The sequence below is a fragment of the Megascapheus bottae genome, chromosome 1 (genome assembly GCF_031878675.1).
Source record: "Megascapheus bottae isolate mThoBot1 chromosome 1, mThoBot2.hap1, whole genome shotgun sequence".
Classification (NCBI taxonomy): domain Eukaryota; kingdom Metazoa; phylum Chordata; class Mammalia; order Rodentia; family Geomyidae; genus Megascapheus; species Megascapheus bottae.
In genome coordinates this window covers 74,231,001-74,254,105 of record NC_143509.1, presented here as the reverse complement: position 1 = coordinate 74,254,105, position 23,105 = coordinate 74,231,001, and the positions used below count along the sequence as shown (strand labels likewise).

The following is a 23,105-nucleotide window of genomic DNA, read 5'->3' as shown; positions in this document are numbered from 1 at the left end:
TTTTCAGTTTTGTAAATAAACTCCTATTTAAATCCTCTAGCAGAGTTGCCTGTTTAACAGCCTCGCATGCCACAGTCATATTTGGGGTGATGCTGAGCAGTTTTAGGCTGATGTGACAAGGGAGTCCTCTGAAAGTTGGAAAGCAAACTTCTGTGAGAATTGCTCCAATTGAGGTCAGCTTCCTGTGATTCTTTCATAAACCAAAAGTCAACCTCATTTATATCTTGAACTACTTAAGAGTGTCGGGAAGGATGGCAACTGGAAATTTGCCAAGGGCAACACATAAAGATGACTAAAAATCTGTTATCTTGAGAAAAGAGAAATGAAACACACAGCTTTTAAAGCCAAGTTCTTCTATTTTCCAAACCAGAAATCCTTGCAAACACAAGGATCACATGGATGGTATGTGCAGATAACCTTAAAGCTACAATAGATGATGAAAAAAAATGTGGCTCCTCAAATGCACAAAGTAGACACCGCCCTTCACATAAAGCCCATCTGGTATCCTGGGAATACACTGGAAGTCCTGCCTTCCGGTCTCCTTCTTACATCTCTGTAGGAATTTGTAAGGAAATGGGATTAGACTCCTCATCACCTTGCCCAGATATTTTCCTCTGCCTCTAAGTATTTATCTGTAAAGTCACAGGAGAGAAGCTATATTCAAGAAAAAAATGAAATTTTGGTAATATGTCTCATCTTGTGAATTTCCTTGTGTCTTTTCCCCTTTGCCAGAAATGCACCACAGTTCATAGCCCATTTGTCCAAAGCTACTTTCCACAACTCAGCTCAGGTTCTACCTCCTCTACTGCCGGGATTGCGTGCTTATTTTAACTCTTTAAGAACAAATGTATACACTTGTTTTCCTTTATTTTAAATATTCCATATTGTTTAATATCCTTTCTTAACAAGTATGTATTGATTAATTCTAAATAAGGTTCATCTCTTTAAAAAAAAAGCTTACATTTAAAATTGGCTTAAAAATGGAGTGGTCATCTGTCGCTGTTATTCTCTCTCCACGATGGAAACTTCAAAGCACTTAGTATGTTGTCATTAGATTCCTTTCTATCTACCACATTAAGTCATTTCAACCCTCAGTCACCTTTAGAGAGGTCGAGGTAGGGCACACTAAGAGTCAGTTCAGAGGTTGCATTCCTAGATTTCCAATTTGTTGTCCAGATCTGTTACTGGATCAAATTTAGACAAGTGAGAACTAGAGAAATGAACTAATCATTACCACCATTCAAATAGAATGAAAGGAGCATTTTTGTGAAGTTGGCTAGAGATTCCGATTTGAAGAAAAGGGAGCAAGGGATGAAAAAAAGACCAGCCTACAGTTGTCAATCACCTTCTCCATAAATGAGCTTTTCTTGCCTTATATTTTTTTCCTTTGAACAACTATGTGATGGAAGTGGAATGTTGGAGAGGCTTTAAGTCAGAATTGAAAGATTATTTGTTGTAATACAATAGGGATATTGCTAATAAGCTTCATCACTCAGTGTCACCTCCAATCCAATCCTGCTTTGCTTTCTCAGAACATAGTTCTTTGCGACATTAAAATGTCCTAGAAGCTGGGTTCTGTGGCTCATGCCTGTAGTCCTAGCTACTCAGGAGGCTGAGATCTGAGGATCAAGGTTTAAAGCCAGCCCTGGCACAAAAGGACTTGAGACTCTGATCTCCAATTAACCTGTAGAAAATGAGAGGTGAGGCTGTGGCTCAACTGTAGGGTGTTAGCCCTCAGCGGAAGAGTTCAGGGACAGTGCCCAGGCTGAGTTCAAGCCCCATGACCCATAAAAAAAAAAGTCCCAGAAGTGGTTCTCAGCCTATAAAATTTGACTTCAGAGTTTGGTCTCAGAATATATAATGTAATTCTACAAATCTCCAAGTTTGATAACAGAAGTTACATATTTCATACACTTAAAATGGATCTGTCCACATCTTCAAAAGATACACTATTTGTGAAAGAAAGCAAGTCATTCAGGGTATGAGAAAGTAAGATAAAATAGCAAATAGGCAGAAGAGTTTACGTGAAATGTTTAATTTTCTAACCATTCTTTTATTCATTCATTAAATGAGCAACTACTCTTCATTTTTCCTGTGTTAGTACTCATCAGAATGATTTCTTCAAATACTCAAAGTATGCGTATTTGAAGCATGATCTTCTAGCTGATAAACCTGTAGCTATAAGTTGTTGCCACATAAACAAAAAGAAATTACTAAATATAAGTTGACTAGGATAACTCATTAATAGAGATAAATGATTAATAATATATACAAATGAATAAGAAATATGACGCAAATAAATCTGAATGACAGACTAAATTATTTGATAGCAAATCTATTTTAATTTGTATTTATGGCAACAGTCTCATGTCTTCTATTGTTGGACTTCCTTCATGTCCATTCCCCCCCACCCCCAAGCCCCTCCACCACATCAAATTCTACTTTGTTGACTTCCAGGTTGAGCACTGGCTTGGTTACAAAGCAATCAGTAAAAGCTTTGGACTCTAAAAGCCCACAGGTGGAAATATGTCTGAAAGAAACTAAGTCCAGTGTAAACAGCACATATGATGTCAAGTGTTATTAGCCAAATGGCAACTACGGATGGTTTCTTCACAAATTCTTTTAAAGTGTTTTTTTTTTTTTTAAAGTCACTGCAGACTTTTTCTTGGAGAGGGGGGATTCTATCCTTCAAAGACATTTCATTTTCACAAGTAAAAGGGAAAGTTGGAGCTGGTTGAGCAAAGCTACTGGTATCTGGTCGACACAGGACAGAGAGCCTGCCCAGCATTCTGAAATACACAGAAGCTCTCCCCACAGAGAACTATCTGGCCCGGAGTGGTGCTATAACTGAGCTTCAGAAACTTTGTTAGCATCCAAAGACACAAGCTCTAACTTGAGATCAAGTTATGTGCTCCATGGGAGCAGCCTGGTTCAGTGAAGATTGCAGAAGGTTGTAAACTCACTATGCCCCTCGTTAGCTTGCATCAGATACACAGTCCCTGTGAGATTCCTTCCATCAAAACAAAAGGGAAAATTGCACAAGGTGAGTTATGCCTACTTGCTAAGGTTGTGGTGTGGATGTATAGACACGTGATAAAATAAAAAAGTTACCTTGTCCCTATGGGACTCTCAATCCTTCCCTCTGCCTTTACTCTGCCTTAGGAGCCCTACTGGGCCTGAGTCTCGAGTTTTCTTTTCAAATGCCTGGATTCCTTTGGTGGCAAAACTCAAGCTCAGGCTGGGAAGTGAGTCACCAGTCAGCAGCGAAAGGAGCTTGTTTTTCTTTCTCGGAGTGCATTTCTTAATCACTTCAAGCCGATGTTCAGCGTTCCTTGGTTGATCTTCACTTAATGTGTAAGGCACGTGGAGGAGAAGACCTGTGGCACCAAGAGATTCTCTAATTGTTAAGAAGGAGAGCTTCCCCCCCCTCCTCCGCCACCCCGATACCAAAACTAACCAGAGGACAGAGAAGCCCTAAACTCCCGTTACATAAGCAGATGCTGGAGGAATCGCTGGAGTTGTGTTTCTTCTTTCCAGAAGCCAGGTTGGACTGATGTACATAAATGCCAGAAGTTAGCATCTCCCCCAGGCGATGCTGTAAAGAGCACTTCTTAGTGAGTGTGTGTGTGTGTGTGTGTGTGTGTGTGCGCGCGCGCGCGCGCGCGCGCGGAGGGGGGTGGTGGTGACATTGCCCTAAGTGATGAGTTGGGGCTGAGACTTAGCAAGCGGGCTGGAGGACACCAGGGTGGGCAGGAGAGGAGCAGCCAGCCTGGCAGCTAGGGGCTGCCTGCTCCAGGGTCCACCCAGCACACCAACTTGCCACCGGATGCCCAGACTCCTGGCTTAGGGCTCCAGAACTACTAGTGCCTTTATGTAGCTTTGCACATTCGCAGAAAACCACTTAGTGATAACAGCCACCCACAAATCCTCCTCCCCGCAGCTCAAGGAATGTCAAGCAAAATCGGATAATCTCCCCTCTTCCCCTCTCCCTCTCCCCCTCTCTTCCCTCCCTCTCTCCCTCTGATCTCTTCCTAGCTCTCTCTTTCCCTCTGCTTGCTTCCCTCCCTCTTTTCCTTCCCTCTCCTCTCTCTCTCTCTCTCTCTCTCTCTCTCTCTCTCTCTCTCTCTCTCTCTCTCTCTCTCTCTCTCTCTCTCTCTCTCTCTCTCTCCCTCCCTCCCTCCCTCCCTCTGTCTCTGTCTCTGTCTCTGTCTCTGTCTCTCTCTCTCTCTCTCTCTCTCTCTCTCTCTCTCTCTCTCTCTCTCTCTCTCTCTCTCTCTCTCTCTCTCTCTCTCTCTCTCTCTCTCTCTCTCTCTCTCTTCCCACCTCTTCTCTCCCTCTTCCTCCCCTTGCCCCCCTCCTTTCTCCCTCATTCCCTCCAACTTCCCCCATCTGTGGTCTAGGTCTAGATCCCTGTTTTATTTCTCCCTCCCTCTCCAGTTTCCACTCCGTCGTCCTCCACTGTCTCCCCCTTCTCTACCCCCCCCATTTCCCTACACATATCCCGGCTCTCCTCCCCCCTGTAGGCTGGAGATCTGCCCTCTCGGCCCCTCCCCAGACAAGTGTCCGGCTCCTCCCGGGGCTGCCCGCCCCGCAGACGCCCCGCCACTCCTTCCTTGCCCACCTACTATGAGGAGCAGCCCCTCCCACCTGCCCATAAAAGCCAAGTGCATGTTACCAGCCGCGGGTCAGAGCCCTTCCCCCGGTCCTCTCCGTGGGAGCCCGTGGGAGCCTGGACGCCCGTCTCCCTGACCTGACTTGCTCAAGGTAAGATAGCACTTGCGCAGGCAGTTTGACCTCCGGTGGGTGGCTGCTGGAGGATGCCTGGGCAAGGCGCTTACTGCTTGGTGAGAGTTGATTCTTCAGGATGCCAGATCAGCTGCTACTTACTTCACTAGCAACTGGTCTGAAAACAACCCTTCCGTTTGAACAGTAAAATTTCAACAACAGAAAGAAAAAAAAGGAAAGAAAGAAAGTTTTTTTTGGCAGAAAATAGAGGCAGAAATATAACAAAAGCTTTTTCTCCTTTTAAATCACTTTTCCCCTCTCGCTGACTGTTGCTGAAGTTAAAATGTATCTCTTTGAGAGTTGTTGCTGACGTCTGTTCATTGTAAATTATTTCCCATGTCAGTAAGGGCAAAGAAAACTTGGTCCCATTGTCAAAAAAAAAAAAAAAAGAAAATGTACTTTAAAAGGAACACAATTGGCTTCCTAAAAATAGCACCGTCAGAAGGTCTGCTAACAATTTTGTGATGTTTCCCAAGACAACTTCTGTGGGTTTAAAAAAAAAAATCTTTCCAGGTTTAAGGGCTTGGAAAAAATGATGTGATCCGGTGCCCTTTGCCCAGGGTCTGTAATCAGGTGGCTGGTCAATAGGAAAGCACAAATCCAAACTTGTGAGGTAGGGTGAGCTCTTAGAAAGCTATCACTTTTCACCAGATCCTAAAATGTGAATTGTGTTTGGGAAGAAGAAAATGTATATATAAAAAAAGAAATTTGCAGATTTCTCTCCACACACCTCAACTATCAAGCGTTTCAATATGTTTCTCCATGAGAGAAAAATATAGGCCAAATTATGCAATACTTCTGTGCCAGACTATAGTGCTGAGATGAGCTAGAAGAGCTCCATTCTTCCTGTGGCAAATGAAAAATTGGATTGGTTGCTAATTTTCCTTTCCAATGGTTAAGCTAAATTCTTTGGGGGGTCAGGACGGGGAGGAGAATAAATGAGTCTGTCTTCTAATAGTGAGGTAGAGTGGGAACTGTGCACCTGTGAGAGGAAAAACATATTCCACAGCCACTTCTGTGAAAACCAGAATGCTGGTGCGTGAAGTTTGCCATCAAAATCTGTGGCTTGTGTGGGATGGAACTCTCTCATGTGGGAGAAAAAAAAACAAAACCTTTTCAAATGTTTCCTCTGAAGAATTGCAAAAAGCCAGCTCAGAGCAGGCAAACTGAAGCTGCCTGTCAGGAAAACAAACCACTATTTTAGCCCTTTAAGTACTTCAAGTAAGGGAAATAGTTCATTTTTTTTCTTTTTATGTTAATGTTTTTATATTGTTATTCATAGAAAAAAAGCTCATTGTAGATGTGCAATATTCTACCCAAACAATCAAAGAAAACAGAACTTATTAGAAACTTAACTAAGGGCCTTTCAACTCATCTCTCCTTATCTTTCAGCTATCACAAGGAAGGGCAAAGATAATTTAAAATTGTTTGGGATCAGAGGAATTCAAAACTATTGTTTCAATGAAAGAGTTCAGGTAAAGCGTTCTGTCATGTTCATTTTTTTTAATTGGGGAAAAAAAGTCATTTCAAGGAGTATGAGTTCCTATAAGAAAATGATATAAAATTACCATTGGCCAAGATAATAGGTGACCTGAGCAAGTTAAAATACTTTTTATCTTGCACCACAGTGCAGACTGTTTGTTTAGTAGCTGATAGAAGTGAGTGATCAACCATGACAGGGGAACATGTATGGGACAAGGCCAAACCACGTGGGTGATACTTCCAACTTACTTCTTCCTTTGTGTTAGTGCCTGATGGAGTCCATCTCCACGGGGACTGTTTCATTCACAAGAGCTCCCTGAAGGAAGTGTTCTAAGGGAAAAAAAATGTTCCAAGTGTCAAACAATTCCCTGTTATTCCTAAATTTGGGGATGAAAGTATTCCATGAGAGTTTGCTTCTGTGTTTCCTGGCCATAAACTGACCAGCTGAGTGGTTTAATAGTCACTGCCATCCCAGCCATTAGATTCAAGCCCCTAAGTAACTGGGTGACATCATCTTAGATTACTTATGATCTAACCCTCCCAGGGGACATGGCTAATCAAAGTGATTCCTTCCATAGCGTACCTATCAGGCAAGATGACACATCCTTGTGAAAAAATCAGCAGTGAGGTTTCATGCAAGTACACCAATATTGTTCCTTTTACACAGATAGCAAAGTGTGAGTCTCCCCCATACGAATATACAACTGATCCTGGATCAGATTGGCGGCCATCCCTTTCAACATCATTGCATCAGGCTTTAAATGATTCCATAGTTTTCTCAAAGAAAGAAAATACAGATGATTTTTTTCTTCTACTTGCAACACAGAGGACAGGATGCCCTGCTCATTTTGAAGACTTGCTATACCTAGAGAAAAACATTTTTTAGGTCTTCTACTATTGATACAATTATAAAATGTTATCATCTCCAAAATTAGAAAGCATTATGCTACTTTATTTCCATTTGTGAAAAAAAGGAAGGCTATAAAGATAAAATGAGTAAGAAGTTGGGAAGAAACTGAGGGTACCACAGAAGTCTCAGAAATATCCGAATCCCTGTTATAAAATAAAACCTCCTGCTGCCCTCATTTATGTGGAGTCCTGGTGGCAGAGGTGATGGAAAAGAGCAAAAAGTTCATGTCTGCTCTTGGATTTTCTATTGGCCCTAAAAAGTTAAGATCCTTCTCAACAGACCTTTTCCTCTAACAAAATAAAACAGCTTAGTACCAGCAACCAAAATAATTTCATGTCTGCCCCACTGTAAAACCCACAGGAATTTAACGGTCATAAGTTACATTATAAGTATACAACCTTCAAAACACAGTTTTAACTGATGATATGAAATGTCAATAAAACCAACTCCAACTCTCATAACCAGCAATGTTGGGTAAGTATTTGAAAGTTGAAAGCTGGAAAAGACCAGTTTACTCCTTCCCTTCCTTGGTCATTCAACTTGGTAAGGCAACTTACAATGTGATTAAGATACAACCAAGATTGCCAAGTTCTGCTTCTTCAAGTGGCTCTCTATGAAACAGAAGCAAGTCTCTCTTCAGGCTAAAACTTCCTTCTCATCCATTGGACTTATAAGAATCTATGTGCATCATTTAAAGAAGGCACAGAGCTTATTCTCCCCAGTTGAGAACAAGGGAGAAGTAGAGGTTAAAAGGACAATGAGTGCCTCTTGGAGTTTAGGTAATCTTTCCTTAGCACTCTGTAAAAAGGATCACTCAAAACCTCAAAACACCAAGGAATTAGAAGGGATGGTGGTTGTGGGGTGGGGTGGGGAGGTAACCAGCTTACAACTTGTTTTTAAATGCTTAGAATCTAATAAAATAGTGGATCTTCTATTAAACTAGAAGTTATTAATAATGATGTTACTAACTACCCTTTTTAGAGAGATGAGAAGGGTGAAGAGCTGGAAAGTTCATTAGGTTTCAGCACCAACAGAGAGAAGCTGCCAGTGTGAGATTCCACTGTGGCTTTAGAAACTGCTGCTGGAAGAAAGACATTCTTTATAGTCTTTCCTCAAGCAAGCAGATTTGCAGAGAGAAGTTGAAAGGAGCTACAGGAGAGTTGGGAGGGCTGCAGGCTGGATGCCCTCTGTCCTTCAATCTCCACGAAACCACTACAATCAAATAAAACCAAGGTTTCCCTGAACTAAAGTCACTGAATAAAGAATAATGAATTCTAATTCCTCAATGTTGCATGAGAGCAAAATCAACAGCTGAAGTTGTGGATATTATTGAAACAGACTGAGGATTCACCTTCCCCACTTTATTTACTCAGAGCTCCCTTCCATTATCCTTCCTAGAAAATGAAAATTGGCCCTTCTCTCTTGAGTACAACTTGCTCAGAATATGTAGCTGCCATCCTAGTGCTTCTGTGTCATTGCTTTTATTTTCAATAGGAGAGATATCTTACTTGAAGCTCTCAAGTAAGATATCTATTCTTACTCCATCAAATTAAAAAAAGCTCATATTTATCTAAATTTGAATTTATATGCCTCAGAAGAAAGGATATTTGACATTGTTCCTTGCCTCTTGTAAATTCTCTTGAGATGAGGTTTAGCCAGAACCTGTTCTAACTTCTTGAGGATTAAATAGGATTTAGAGACTCTAACAGAAAAAGGCTGGAGGGGACATTTGGGCTGATACGAACTAAAAGTTTTGTTTTACAGATGGAAAAGGTGGGAAAGGTTGATGTTTTCCCAAAATCATTCAAATGAGCATAGTACAACCAAAGCTGGGGCTCTTGTAGATGAAAATCAGAAAATAGCTGAATAACTGAAATGTGTGTTCCACACACAATGTCACAATGTCTGTAGGAGCAGAAGCCATGGCTGGGAAGAGGCTTTCTCCATCACTACCTCTCTGTGGCAGAATATCTAGGCAAAATGGACACAAACCATTTTGAAGAACAGTTATTCCTCTCCACTATCACAATGACCTTGTGAATTTTTTCACCATTCCAGAACCTGGACCAGCAAAATAACTGCTGGACAAATCTCTATTAAGTGTGGGGGTAAATGAAAAATAAGAGGTGAAGTGTAATATATGCAGTCTTTTTAACTCCTCCCATAAAAGCTTCTTTAAGAAACTTGGAAGCACATTGAATTACTAAATGTCAAATGTATCAAGATAAGGATTTCTTTATTTTTGGACAGATAGAAAAGATAATTCAGCCTCACCCATGTCCTGCCATTTTCCCTGCCTGCACTCTCTGTAACCCTTTATATCCCTACCTAGTTCTAGGAATTACACTCTATATTTGGCAGCGGGCTTAAGATCTATAGTGGCAGAACAATTTTTATGTGGTCAGAACAAATACATTAATATGTATCATTTTTCCCTCTTCCCTTCTTCAGAAATTTAACCATATTATAGTCACCCAAGTATTTTAGAAGAGCAACAGAATTTTTTTATATAACAGACCATCAAGAAAGACACTGAGGACTAAAAACACTGATTGGGGGTACAGTTTAGGCTTGAGATGGGTTATGACAAAAGGAAAGACTAAGCACGAAACCTCAAACTATAAAGATGAGTGATGCAGTGCTGAGATTTCCCGCCTCTGAAACACAAGCAGAAGAGAGAAAACTGAGGGGCTGGAAAAGAGATTATGATTAAGCTAAGCGATTATGAACCTAAGCTTTCTATTTTAGAGATGAATTGTTTTGTTGTTATCTAATTCTTTAATGACACTACCTTTCTTTTTATGAACACTACCTCTTGAAGACTGGCTCATCCTGTTGAAAGATTTACAAGCATTTCATCTATTAAAATTCCTCCTTACCTTGACTAGATTTTAGCTGGAAAAAGAGCCTTCTTTGACTTCATTTTAGATTTTAATATGACCCAGAATAATAACCCCATAGATGTCCAGACATCTAAATGTTCTCTGCTGTGATACAAAGCACAACCGCTGGTCACACATAAAGTTAGTCCACTGCAGAAAGTGATGAAGGTAGAGGAGAATCATTCTATTATTTCTGGAAACAATTTGCTTTGAATAAGGGAAAAGATGTTGTACCAGATCCATTTCACTTTCCTCTAAAGCGTGCCTTTAGAGGAATTGTTTATCTTTGAAACAGTCATTATACTTCTGAAATTGATTTGTTGTATATGACGATTTCCATAATCTAGGACTAAGCTGAAGCATCATTGTGAAAGCATTCTCTTAAGCCTTTCTTCTTGTGCTCCTCACACATGTGTCTACATCACGGGGTGTTTAGGCTTTAGATCATGGATGTGGTGATACGAGAGACAATCAGTGCATGGGTTAAAGCTCTGACTGTAACTGAATAAGCCCGGTGTGGGTGTCAGGTGTTGGGTCTCCAGAAAAATTACATGGATCCAGTCTGTAAGAGCATTCCTCCAGTCCTTCCTGTGAGCAATATAAAACAGCCACTTTTCTAGAAGTTTGAGCAAATGGCTTTCATAATTAACTTCATGTACTAGGCTAACTAAGGCTGCTTTATGCAACCTGGCAGCAGAAGGTTATGCAGTTCCACAAGATGACTCTTCAGTGTTTGGCTTTAGATGTCAATAGGGCAGCAAAGCCCCACTTTTGCTGGCCGCCATCATTTTAATGAATATACCTCTGACTATCACACCATGCACATTGTTATAACTAATCTAAAATTAATTCATAAAATCAAAGTGAAAACTGTATGGAGCTCTTTAAAGAGCTCTATTTAGTGATTGTTTAGTCTTGAAGTCCCAGAGCATTCTTGAATGCAGTCAGGGCATTCAGGGCATTCATGAATACAGTCAATCCAAACAAGCCACCTCTTACTAAAAAGTCAAGAAGTTCATGAAGGGAAACACTAGGTGGAGCTAAAAATGTGTGTGAATTAGGTAGTCAACATTGTTGCGGTTGGAAGAATGGGCGCAGTAAAAGGATCTGCCACAAAATGTGCTATTGCATCCACCATTCCTAGTCTTAAAATGACATGTTTGGTCTCCCTTCCAACTTCCAGTATATTCCAATCCCCAGCTACACAGATGAGTGGAAAGCAATGCTGTTAACCAGTAGAGGGAGGTAAGGGGCTGAGTGTCTCAAGACAGAAACCAGACTTGTTTCCAGAGGAACCTTTAGATGTTGAGTTTGCCTGATTAAAAGCAGAATAAGGTGTTCATTGTAACCAGTGGCTAACATGTTCCTCAAATTGTTAGTTTTCTTTTGTTAAAAAAATCCTAATTTAAGCCTCTTAGAATAAATCACCCACATTTCAGCAATGCCAGAAATGTCTGGACTTGCAGAAGTTTGTTTGAAAGAAAACCAAAGCAATCATAGAAAATGTTCTTTCCAACACCACCACCAGCCAAGACTGAATCTAAAAGCTTAGTTCGGTAATAAACAAACTCTGGCTTTTGGGGGTCAATGAGAGGCAAGCACAGAGTGGGTAAAAGATGATTAGACCCTAGCTGTTAGCAGGTGGGGTGGGAAGTAGGAATCTGGGAGAGAGGAGAGACAGAAAGGGATCAGACTTCTTGTAGATGACCCAGAACCTGGTCTCCTGGATCTGGGTCTCTGCAGGGAGCAGCTGAGGTCTTGCCTAGACCAAAGCAAATACCTTTCTGTTGAACATTTCCATTGCACAGCTGTGTGGGGATGACTTGTTAAGACTTGAGACACTTGCATAATTCAGAAACGTTTGGAGAAATAGAGATCAATTAGGACCATAAAAAAATATATCCTTGGCACAGCAGAGAAAGGCTGCTTTCCTTATAAAACATTATGACATTCACAGCAAACTAAAGCAATCCTCTCTCTCTCTCTCTGGGTCTGTCTGATGTCAGTGGAGATGAAGCTATGAAGTTGGTATGCATGTGGCCCCGAATCCAGAAAGTCACAATTCCAGAAAGTCTTTAATATTTCAGTTTCAAAAGAAATCCAAACCACCCACACTTACATGCTCTCAGAGGCAAAGTCACTAATCATCTCACATTATTTATCTTATTATTCATCTCATTAACTAATGAGATAAATTCTTTAAAATAATTCTCAAGGGCTGGGAGTTTGGCCTAGTGGTAGAGTGCTTGCCTAGTATGCATGAATACCCAGGTTTGATTCCTCGGTACCACATACACAGAAAAGGCCAGAAGTGGTGTTGAAGCTCAACTGGTAGAGCTCTAGCCTTGAGAAAGTCCAAGGACAGTGCTCAGGCCCTGAGCTCAAGCCCAAGACTGGCAAAAAATAATAATAATAGTAATAATAATAATAATTCTCAAGCACTGTCTCACCATTTAGAGAAACATAGGGGTCTTTTTTTAGCATTTTACATAATGATGCCAAGTAAGCATGCATTAATTTTATTACTTAATATGCTGAATGGTTGATATACATAATACCTGGAAATTGCTTAGAGTATTTATATAGATCAAGTCAAAGTGGTATGAAGTTTCGAATAGTCCCATAACCTTCTAAGTCCTAGCAAGAATATTCTTAGTTTTTACAAAACAGATGATAATATCGCATCCCTTGAAAGTCCATATAAGGTCAAAGGTAAGTGGAAAGAAGAGAAACAAACATTATGGCTTAAAGAAGCTCAAAGACCTAATTGTTTACTAACCTACATTTTGATAACTGTCAAAGGGTCTCACACAGAAATGAAGTATAATTGGCCAGGAGTTTGGCCTAGTGGTAGAGTGCTTGCCTACCATGCACAAAGACCTGGGTCTCTGATTCCTCGGTACCACATACATAGAAAAAAGTTGCAAGTGGTGCTGAGGCTTGATGGTAGAGCTCTAGCCTTGAGGAAATTCAAGGACAGTGCTCACACCCTGAGCTCAAGCCCAGGACTGGAAAAAAAAATAATAATATAATAAGCTATAGTCCAAAAAAGCTGTTTTAACTAAAATAAAGATGATTTTATTAGCAACTATTTTATTGTGTAAAATCACCATATACCCCTTCTTCAGTACTTTCTAGAGTATCTCCTGAAGTTGGTAATCTATAGACTTGCTTGGTGACAGCTTAGAAATCACTATTTCATTATTTTAAGATTCACTGTAATATGATTATTTTCTGTGCTACCAGTAATTCTGTAATGCATATTGAGTGTGCAGGATATGTGGTTCAGCAAACCATAAAATAAGAAACAATCCCAATTATGATAGATTGGTAAATACCAACAAAATAAAGAAAAGAAGCAAATGGCTATGTTTTGTTCTACAGTTCAATTCTCTATTGTAGTATTGGCAGTAGTAGCAGAAACCTCTCTCCCTCTCTTTCTCCTCCCCCTTTCAGCCCTTACTTCCACCAAACAGAACTTTTCAGATCATTGGACAAATTGAATTTGTCTCTTCTTTTTCTCTTCTCAATATTTTTGAGAAAGAAGTGGCCAACAATGAGCAATATCTTCAATAAACAAAGAGCTTAGAACATTCTGTGAACTAGCTCATCAATTTCTAGCTGACAATTCTGTTCTATTTAACTGAAATCATTAGTCAAATCTCTTCTTTGATCATTTTACACTTCCCACTATAAACAGAGAGCTAATTTCAATACAAGGAGCCTACTGATTTTTAGTGTAATTTACTACACATATGGAATTGAGTTTATTTTTGGCACCCAGACCTGCCACTCCATAAAATTACTGTTTCTCTTAAGGATCTACTTTGAGAATTATTTTTCCCCTTCAAAAGTAGTAGTTAGTGGCAGTATCACAAAAGTGACAGAATTGTATGGCTCCTTCTCTATTAACAAATTGAATCCATTGTTACCCAAAAGCAGAGAGAAACCATATCTCATCACTAATAGTGATAGTAATTGTTCTACTCATTAAATGTCCAGCAGACTAAGACATCTCTCTTTCTGGTATCAACACCAACAGCAAGTTAATCTCCTTCTTAACTTCATTAGACGAGAAACTGAGCCTCTACTTGGTCCAAGTCAAGCAACTTGTTTAGGGCCATTCAGCTGGGAAGCAACAGAGGTAGTATTTCATCCAGATATCACTACGTTCTGCACTCTCTCATAACGTTGTGTTCCGTCACTAAAGGGAGAAAAGGAAAAGGGAAAAAAAAAATCCTCAAATTCTCTGTGACAACACCTCTGACTCATAAAGCTAGTGAATTCCGGTGGCTCTGTTCCTAGACACTATTGACTGGACCTGTTTCTTATTTAATACTGAAATTTTTGTTTCTGTTTCTTTTCTTTTTTCTTCTTTCTTTCCTTCTGTTTTTTCTTTCTTTCTTTTTTACCAAATGAAGGCTAATTTCAGAACCACAAACAAAAAAAAATAAAAGGAAAAAGCTTTGTAATAGAAAAGAAAAAGAGGAAGAAGAAAAATTTTTTAAAAAACTATGATTTCAGGCCGGGAGTTTGACCCAGTGGTAGAGTGCTTGCCTAGCATATACAAAGACCCGGGTTCGATTCCTCAGTACCACATACATAGAAAAAAGCCAGAAGTGGTGCTGAGGCCCAAGTGATAGAGCCTCTATCCTTGAGAAAGTCCAGGGACAGTGCTCAGGCCCGGAGCTCAAGCCCAGGACTGGCAAAATAAATAAATAAATAAAAACTATGCTTTCTCTCTGGAATTTTTTTTACATTTTAAGACTTTCTTCATGAAATCCCCAAATGATCACAGTCTGCTAAGGAGAATAACAGCCTAGCATGTCATTTTTAAGACAGTTAAAATTCCCATGTTTAACAGAAGCAGACTAGAACAAAGCAAGTAAGCTTGAGTCTGGCTCCCTAGATTATTCTGTTTGGCATTACCATTAATATAATCAGTGACAAGGGTCAAGGCAATTAGAAAGATTCAATCCCTGAGAGTCACTTGGATAACTCTCTAGAATGGCGACCCCTGTTGCTTAATCTGAAACTCAGAGCCCTTTCTCTGAGTCCTTTCTTTTGTGTCTCAGCAAAGGCAAAAGATGAAACAAGTCTTACCCCTTTTTCTATGGTCATGTCCCTATTCTATCATACTTTCTTTTGGCTTTTGTACTTGTTCTTCCCTTTCTAAATGTAATATTCCCTCCTGTGATTAAGTGGATTAATCTGCATACTCCAGCCAGCCTGCGCAGGTGCTTTAGCAATCTGCCACAATGCTTTTGATTCACTCATCTACCCCGATGAGTGCATTCAGCTCCTTGCAGAAGGATTCAGGTCTTATCTCTATCTTCTCAATGCATGACATGTTAGTAACTGTGAAAAAAAAGGCAGAAATAAAAAATAGCAATGGGGAATAAATGAGGAGACTATCAAATGAAAAGGATATATATATATACACATACCTGCATATATATATTTTTTTGCTTTCCTCTATCATCATAGATTGTCCATTTAGGTTCTATTAGATAATGTATATTTCATGATATAATCAGAGAATCTTCAGATATGATGGACATTATTTCCCATTCTGCAAAGTTGCTTGACTGAAATGAGTCCCCAAGAAAAACTGGCAGTACTGGATAAACTTCAGAATACTCTTAATTCTCCCTATGTTTTGGAAGAAGACCAAAAACTGACCCCTAACTTCTCTTTGTCTAAAGTGACTCAAAACTGACCCTTTGTATCTTCTTTCCTTCTCATCTGATAACATGAATACACATGTTCTCATCCCAGAATACACACACACACACACACACACACACACACACAGTATTACTAGGATTTAACTCAATTTTGAAGGTAACTTAGGGGCATGAGATGAACTTTTGGCAAGCTAATATTAAATATTGGCCTCCTATATACCAAATTGCACAAAGAAAATCTATTTGTTGTGGCATTATTGTTTCAGGACTGTCAGTATATCTGAAATATACACAAAAATATTCAATGACATTATGATACATAGAACAAGCACCTTAACTTGGCAGACAAGTCCCTCAAATGATCTCACCTCATCTAGCATTCTGAGGTCCTCATTGGCCTTCAGTTTATAACAGTAATTTATACTATGACAAATGAGCACCTATTCTTTCAAATAGTCATTTTACTTTAAAAACTATAAACTTGTTTCCCACTTTCCTTTCTACTTGTCAAAGTAATAATTCTATGTTCCTAATAAAGTCTTCCTACATACTGGAGCCTATGTTGATCCTTTCCTATATTATTATTATTATTATTATTATTATTATTATTATTATTATTATTTTGCCAGTCCTGGAGCTTGAACTCAGGGCCTGAGCATTGTCCTCAGGCTTTCTCAAGGCAAGAGCTCTACCACTTTTTTTGTTGTTCTGTGGTTCTGAAGAATCAAACCTGGGTCTTTGTGCATGCTTGGCAAGCACTCTACCACTAGGCCAAACTCCAGGCCCATCCTTTCCTATTCTAAACTGACAGTTACTACAGATTACAATATGTTGCCAATTTTCAATGCTGTCCAATAACAGTTTTACAAGAAAGAAATCTGCTGTTTTGGACAGCCACATATGGCTACTAAGCACTTATAAGTAGGATTAATTCAACAAAAGTGGTTAAACAGCTCCATAAAGCTAGTAGCTACTATGTCAGACAATGACATAGCAGTGCTATGGCTTGTATTCCTTGGTGGGAATAAAAACTATTAGAAGTAAATAAGGTGTTCTTTTTAAAACATAGCCCCACAAAAACGTAAGAAGGGTATCAAAGTTTGAGAAGTAATGTACCCTCTACCTGACGAATGTAATTGTAACCCCTCTAAATATTACCCAAAAATAAAATACAATTAAAAAAAAACCTTGTCTCAGATAATTCTGTGACTACAGTAGGATGTGTTAACTACTACACACTCAATGCATTGATTGAGTACTGTTTTTGCTGCAGTTGTATCTTAACATCTTCTCCTCTATAGATTCATAATATATGCACATTTTTTCCTGAATTTTAGTGTTTTAAAATCCCTTAGAGTAGCCGGGTACAGTGGCTCAGGCCTGTAATCCTAGGTAATCTGGAGGCTGAGATCTGAGGATCAAGGTTCAAAGCCAGTCCTAGCACAAAAGGACCTGAGACTCTTACCTCCAAATAACGCAAAATGGGAAGTGAGGCTTAACTCAAGGATAGGGCAGTTATCTTGAGCTGAAGAGCTCAGGGTCAGCACTCAGGCCGAGTTCAAGCCCCATGATACACACACACACACACACACACACACACACACATCCCTCAGAGGGCCTAATGGTAGAGTGATGCCTAGCATGCATGAAGACCTGGATTCGATTCCTTGGTACTACATACATAGAAAAAGCCGGAAGTGGTGCTATGGCTCAAGTGGTAGAACACTACCCTTGAGAAAGTGCTGACTGTGCTCAGAACCTGAGTTCAATCCCCAGGACTGGCAAAAATAAAAATCCCTTAGAATTTCACCATTGTGCTACTTGGACCCTTCCTCAGGATATAAACAAAAGAATAGATTAAAGGGTTAGCTGAACTGAGGCTCTGAATCAGGGGAGGTAGCTTGTCTTAGGATTTGATGGTGACATGCCCCTGGCACTTTCTGGTTCATCCTTGGCCTTCAGTAACAATCATGCCATTTGCCCAGCCATGCAGTGAAGTTCTATGCCTTGTAAAGCCAAGAACTGAATGATCAAGCAACCTGGCTACACATTCGATTCGAAATTATTTTTAAAAATCTTTTGAAAAATAACCCTAAATGAGTCTCTAAGAGCAACAGTTAACAAAGATGTTAAATGATTTCAGAGACTGGCCACAGCACATGCTCTGCTTCTGATGAAGCAAAAGGAGCAAGACAGGGCAAAAGAACTATTTGAGAAGCGAGCCAATCAGCTGCCTCTTTTCCACTCAGTTTATTTGGAATGACTAGAAAAACCCTCAATGAAAACTTTTTCTAAAATAATTTATCTGGCTATCATGAGCCAGATGACATCAAGAAATAATTATGGGTGTGTATTTTTCCCTCTCTTGTAAAACGTTTACAAATTGTAGCATAGGCAAGCTTTAGAGTCAATGGTAAAGATAGAAATAACATTTAAACTTGTAAATTTTTTATACTTAGCTATAAAAGAATCACCATGTGTTTAAATGACATTTGGATACATATAAATAAAATTCTCAACTGTAGACATGGGTAAAGGAAGAATCTATTACTCCTGTAAAGAAAGTTGCATTGGCTGTTTGATGTTATTTGCTTATGAAATTGAAGTTATTGTTTTTGTGTCAGCAATAAAATCATGTTAGTAAGGATCTTAATTAGGGAATTTTTAAACACAATGTATAAATAATGATGATGATTATCATTAACATTTGTAGAGAAACAATTTATAACATGTGCTATGTATTCATCTTCCATTTAAATTGGAAAGAGATTATATATATTTTGACAGTCTTGGGGCTTGAACTCAGGGCCTGGTGTTATCCCTGAGCTGTGGTCTACCACTTGAACCACAGCTCCACTTTTGTCTTTTTATTTTATTTATTTATTTTTTTGGTGTTTAAATGGAAATGAGAGACTCAAGGACTCTGCTTCTCAGTCTTTAAACTATGGTTCTCAGATCTCAGCCACTGGTGCCTGGACAGATTTGTTAATATATTTTTTCATATATTTTTATTGTAATTAATAGAAGGGTTACACGATATTTGCCAGATAGAAGGTGCATTAATTCACATACATTGATACCCTTCCACCTGTCTTGGTCCCCATTTCCCCCCCCCAATCCCACCCCTCCTTTTGTTTTCCCCCCTTCCCTATCCAATTTCAAATAACCAAATACAAATATATTCGATATATCAGATAACAAAGTGAGATACTGTAACAATATGAGATAACCAAGGGACAGCAAAAGAGATGAGAGATAACATAGTACCTTAAGGACAACAATCATTCATCAAATGGCTTATGTTTCTATATCCTAGAGATCCTTTCATTTAGTGTCATACTATATGGTGTTTTGCATCAAAGTTTTGCTCTATGGCAAATCTCTGGTAGGAGAGCCCAAAGTTTCTACTGATTATGATAAATGAGGGAAACCATTTAGCCTATGTTCCTTTGAGTCTGGCTTACTTCACTTAATATGATTTTTTCTAAGTCTTTCCATTTCCTAAAAAACAGGGCAATGTCATTCTTTCTGACAGCAGCATAGAATTCCATTGTGTACAAATACAATGTACATTGTTGATCCACTCATCAACTGAGGGACATCTAGGTTGGTTCCATATCTTTGCTATGGTAAATAGTGCTGCAGTGAACATTGTTGTGCTGGTGGATTTAGTATGTCCTTGTTTCTGGACAATTGGGTAAATGCCAAGTAGTGGAATTGCTGGGTCATAGGGGAGCTCTATGTTTAGTCTTTTGAGGAACTGCCATACTACTTTCCATAGTGGTTGAACGAGTTTGCACTCCCACCAACAGTGTAGTAGTGATCCCTCCTGGCCACATCCCCTCCACCATCTGTTATTAGTTTTCTTGATCCTGGCCATTCTAACTGGAGTGAGGTGGAATCTTAGAGTTGTTTTGGTTTGCATTTCTTTTATGACCAGAGATGTTAAGCATTTCTTCATGTGTCTATAGGCCATTTTTGTTTCTTCTCCAGAGAAGACTCTCTTTAAGTCTTTGGCCCATCTTTTAATGGGATGGTTGTTACTTTGGAGATTAGTTTTGGATTGATTCAATTTTTTGAGCTGTTGATATATTTTAGATATGAGGCCTTTGTCCGTTGTTGGTTGGTGAAAATCTTCTCCCACTCTGTAGGCTTCCTGATTAGTTTACTAGCTATGCTCTTTGCCATACAAAAGCTCTGCAGTTTAATGCAGTCCCACTTATCCAGACTTTCTCTCATTTGTTGTGATTCTTGGTCCTTATTGAGAAAATTTTGACCTGTGCCAAGGAGGCCTAGTGTATCTCCTATTCCTTCCTGTAAAGTTTTCAGTGTGTTGGCTTTTACCTCCAGGTCTTTTATCCATTTAGAGTTAATTCTAGTGCAGGGTGACAAAGAAGGATCCAACTTTAGTTTTCTGCTGGTGCTTAACCAGTTCTGCCAACACCACTTGTTGAAGAGGCTATCTTTCTTCCATTCTATTTTTTTGGCTCCCTTGTCAAAGATTAGGTGGCCATAGGTCTGTGGTTTAATATCTGGGTCTTCATTTCTATTCCATTGGGATTCAGGCCTGTTCTTGTGCCAGTACCAAGCTGTTTTGATAATTACAGCTCTGAAATAGAGTCTAAAGTTTGGTATTGAAATTCCTCCAGTGCTATTCTTTCTGCTAAGAAGTGTTTTTGCTATACAGGGTCTTTTATTATTCCATATGAAATTTTGGATTGTCTCTTCTATTTCTTTAAAGAATGCCATTGGGATATGGATGGGCATTGCGTTGAATTTGTAGCTAGCCCTTGGCAAGATTGTCATTTTCACGATATTGATTCTTCCAATCCAGGAGCATGGGAAGTTTTTCCATTGCCTCAGTTCTGTTTAATTTCCTTTATCAGGATTTTAAAGTTTTTATGAAAAAGGTCCTTTACATTCTTAGTTAAGCTAATTCCTAGGTACTTTATTTTCTTTGAGGCTATTGCAAAAGGAGTTGCTTTCCTGATTGTTGCCTCATTCCTCTCATTGTTGGCGTACAGGAAGGCAGTTGACTTTTGAGGGTTAATTTTATAGCCTGCTACCCTTCCAAAGTTTTGAATCAGCTCAAGGAGCTTGGGAGTAGAGTCTATAGGATTCTTTAAATACAGGATCATGTCATCTGCAAAGAGGGAAAGTTTTGCTTCCTGTTTCCCTATTTGGATCCCCTTTATGCTTGCTTCTTGCCTTATTACACTGGCTAGGAATTCTAATACTATGTTAAAGAGGAGTGGAGAGAGTGGGCACCCTTGTCTCATTCCTGATTTTAGAGGGAATGGCTTTAGCTTTTCGCCATTAAGTATAACACTAGCTGTGGGTTTGTCATACATAGCCTTTATTATATTGAGGAATGTTAATATAATTTTTTATATTTTATACATGATGAAGCTTAGAGAGATAAATTGCTTAGCATCATTAGGAGAGTAAGAGTTGGAGCTGGAACATGACCTCAGACCATGTCTTCCCAGAGGTCCCCTTCTTTCTACTAGTTTAGATTAAACTATAACAATATTATATCCCAAAAGGACTCAGAGCATCCTCACAGCATCTTAAAAAAGAAGAAAGAAAGAAAACTTCAGGGAAAAAAGGAAAAATGACCATTAAGGATTATCTTAAGGAACCAGATTTCATGATTGAGAAGGTGTTTTCAAGAAAAAGAGACATGCACATGCAAGGCTGAGGTAGAATTGTGATTTTACAGTTAGCCTGCACTCCATTGCACATCTCAAAAAATGTTTTGAGGGATGGGGAAAGAATACAAATGAATAGATTGCTTTGAGTAGGATAGGTATTCTAACATTAATTTCTCCAATCCTGAATGTGAGTTACCTTGCCATCTTTTAGGATGTTTTTCAATGTTTTCATCAGTATTTTACCATCTTTATTTCTTAAAGAGTATAGGGTTTCTTTCCTTATACTAAAGGACAATACTTTACTCTTTCTACCAATTCCCTCAAAACAGATATTTTCACTACTTTACAGACCATTCCTTAGGTCAAGGGAACCTCTTTCCTTTCAACATATCAATGCACATAATATCTACACATATGTATATATGTACACACATTCATATATAAGCATATTAATACATAATGTATATATTGTGAATATACATGCAAATATACATTGTATACATGTATGTACCATACATTTACATATTTATGTATGTATATAACATATGTATGTATATATATGCACACATATGTATGTTCGCATTTATATGTACATATGTATTTGTACCTATACACATGTGGATATACATGGCATAATGTATATTACATATGGCTCCTACATTTGGATAGAGTGATGTCAATCCATGTACATACATGCTATAATCTTTGATGTCATTATAACAGAAGCCTACCTTACTGCAATTCCTTTTTTTGTTGTTAAAAACACCTGAATATTTTTTACTCCTGTGCCTTAATTATCAAAAAAAATCATTGAGTCCAACCATGTCAGAAAAATATCCCTAGGAAAAGGATAACAATGTTCAAGAAGTAATGTACTCATTGCCTTACGAGTATAACTGTAACCCCTCTGTACATCACCCTGACAATAAAATAAAATTTAAAAAAATCTCTAAAAACATCACTGTTTGAATAAGAGAAATGTTAGTGGAAGATATTTTAGTTTATAATGGTCATGAAGATAAGAGAAGGACCAAAGGAGTTTTAATATTTTACCCCAGAAATTCAGTCATCCCAAATTAATTTGGTTAGAATGCATAGCTGTTTCATTTAGTTCTTCAATATTCAGCCATTGGGACTCATACAGGGCTCCACGCATACTCCATCAAAACTTGTTATAAACCCATAGTTTTTAGCTGAAAGGCACTGAAAAGTGTTAAAAAGTCACTTGGGAATAAATGGACTAAAAATGTAAGATCCTTCTCTTTCTCCAGAGGGAAATTCATTTTCTCCCTTTTCCCCTTCTCCCCCTCTTCTCCCATCTCTGTAGTCCCCCTTTCTCTTCCCTCTCCCCTCTCTTTCTCTTCCCCCCTTTCCCTCCCTTCTCCTCTCCTCCCCTCCTTTTCCTTCTTTCATTTTTAATTTGTCTCTTCATGCTAGTGGAAGTGTTTGAAACTTCCCTGGAGTGAATGTCCTCTCACCAAGCCCAGCCAGGAGAAGTCCCTCACTAAGGACTGTCAAGGGTGATAAACCCTATCCATCCCATCCTTCAGTACCAACAAGTTAACAGCAGCAACTTAATACACATCTTTCCAGACATTCAACACACAAATACAAAAGTGTAAGACAGAGAAGCTGTCTTTTATCCCCTGGTCTTTCAAGTGAAGGTATGAGAGCTTTAATTTCTCATCAAGAAGGTCAGTAAATG

At 39.0% G+C, this 23,105-nt stretch overlaps 1 protein-coding gene across 2 annotated transcripts in view; it reads left to right on the top strand.

Moving 5' to 3' along the window:
• The first annotated feature begins 4,678 nt into the window (after nt 1-4,678).
• The window catches only part of Col8a1 (collagen type VIII alpha 1 chain), a 127,667-nt gene continuing 109,240 nt past the window's right edge, over nt 4,679-23,105 (top strand). For both annotated transcript variants that reach the window (XM_090347402.1, XM_090347392.1), the window contains exon 1: nt 4,679-4,764. The gene's annotated coding sequence lies outside the window, so the exon portion shown is untranslated. The remainder of the gene's footprint in view (nt 4,765-23,105) is intronic.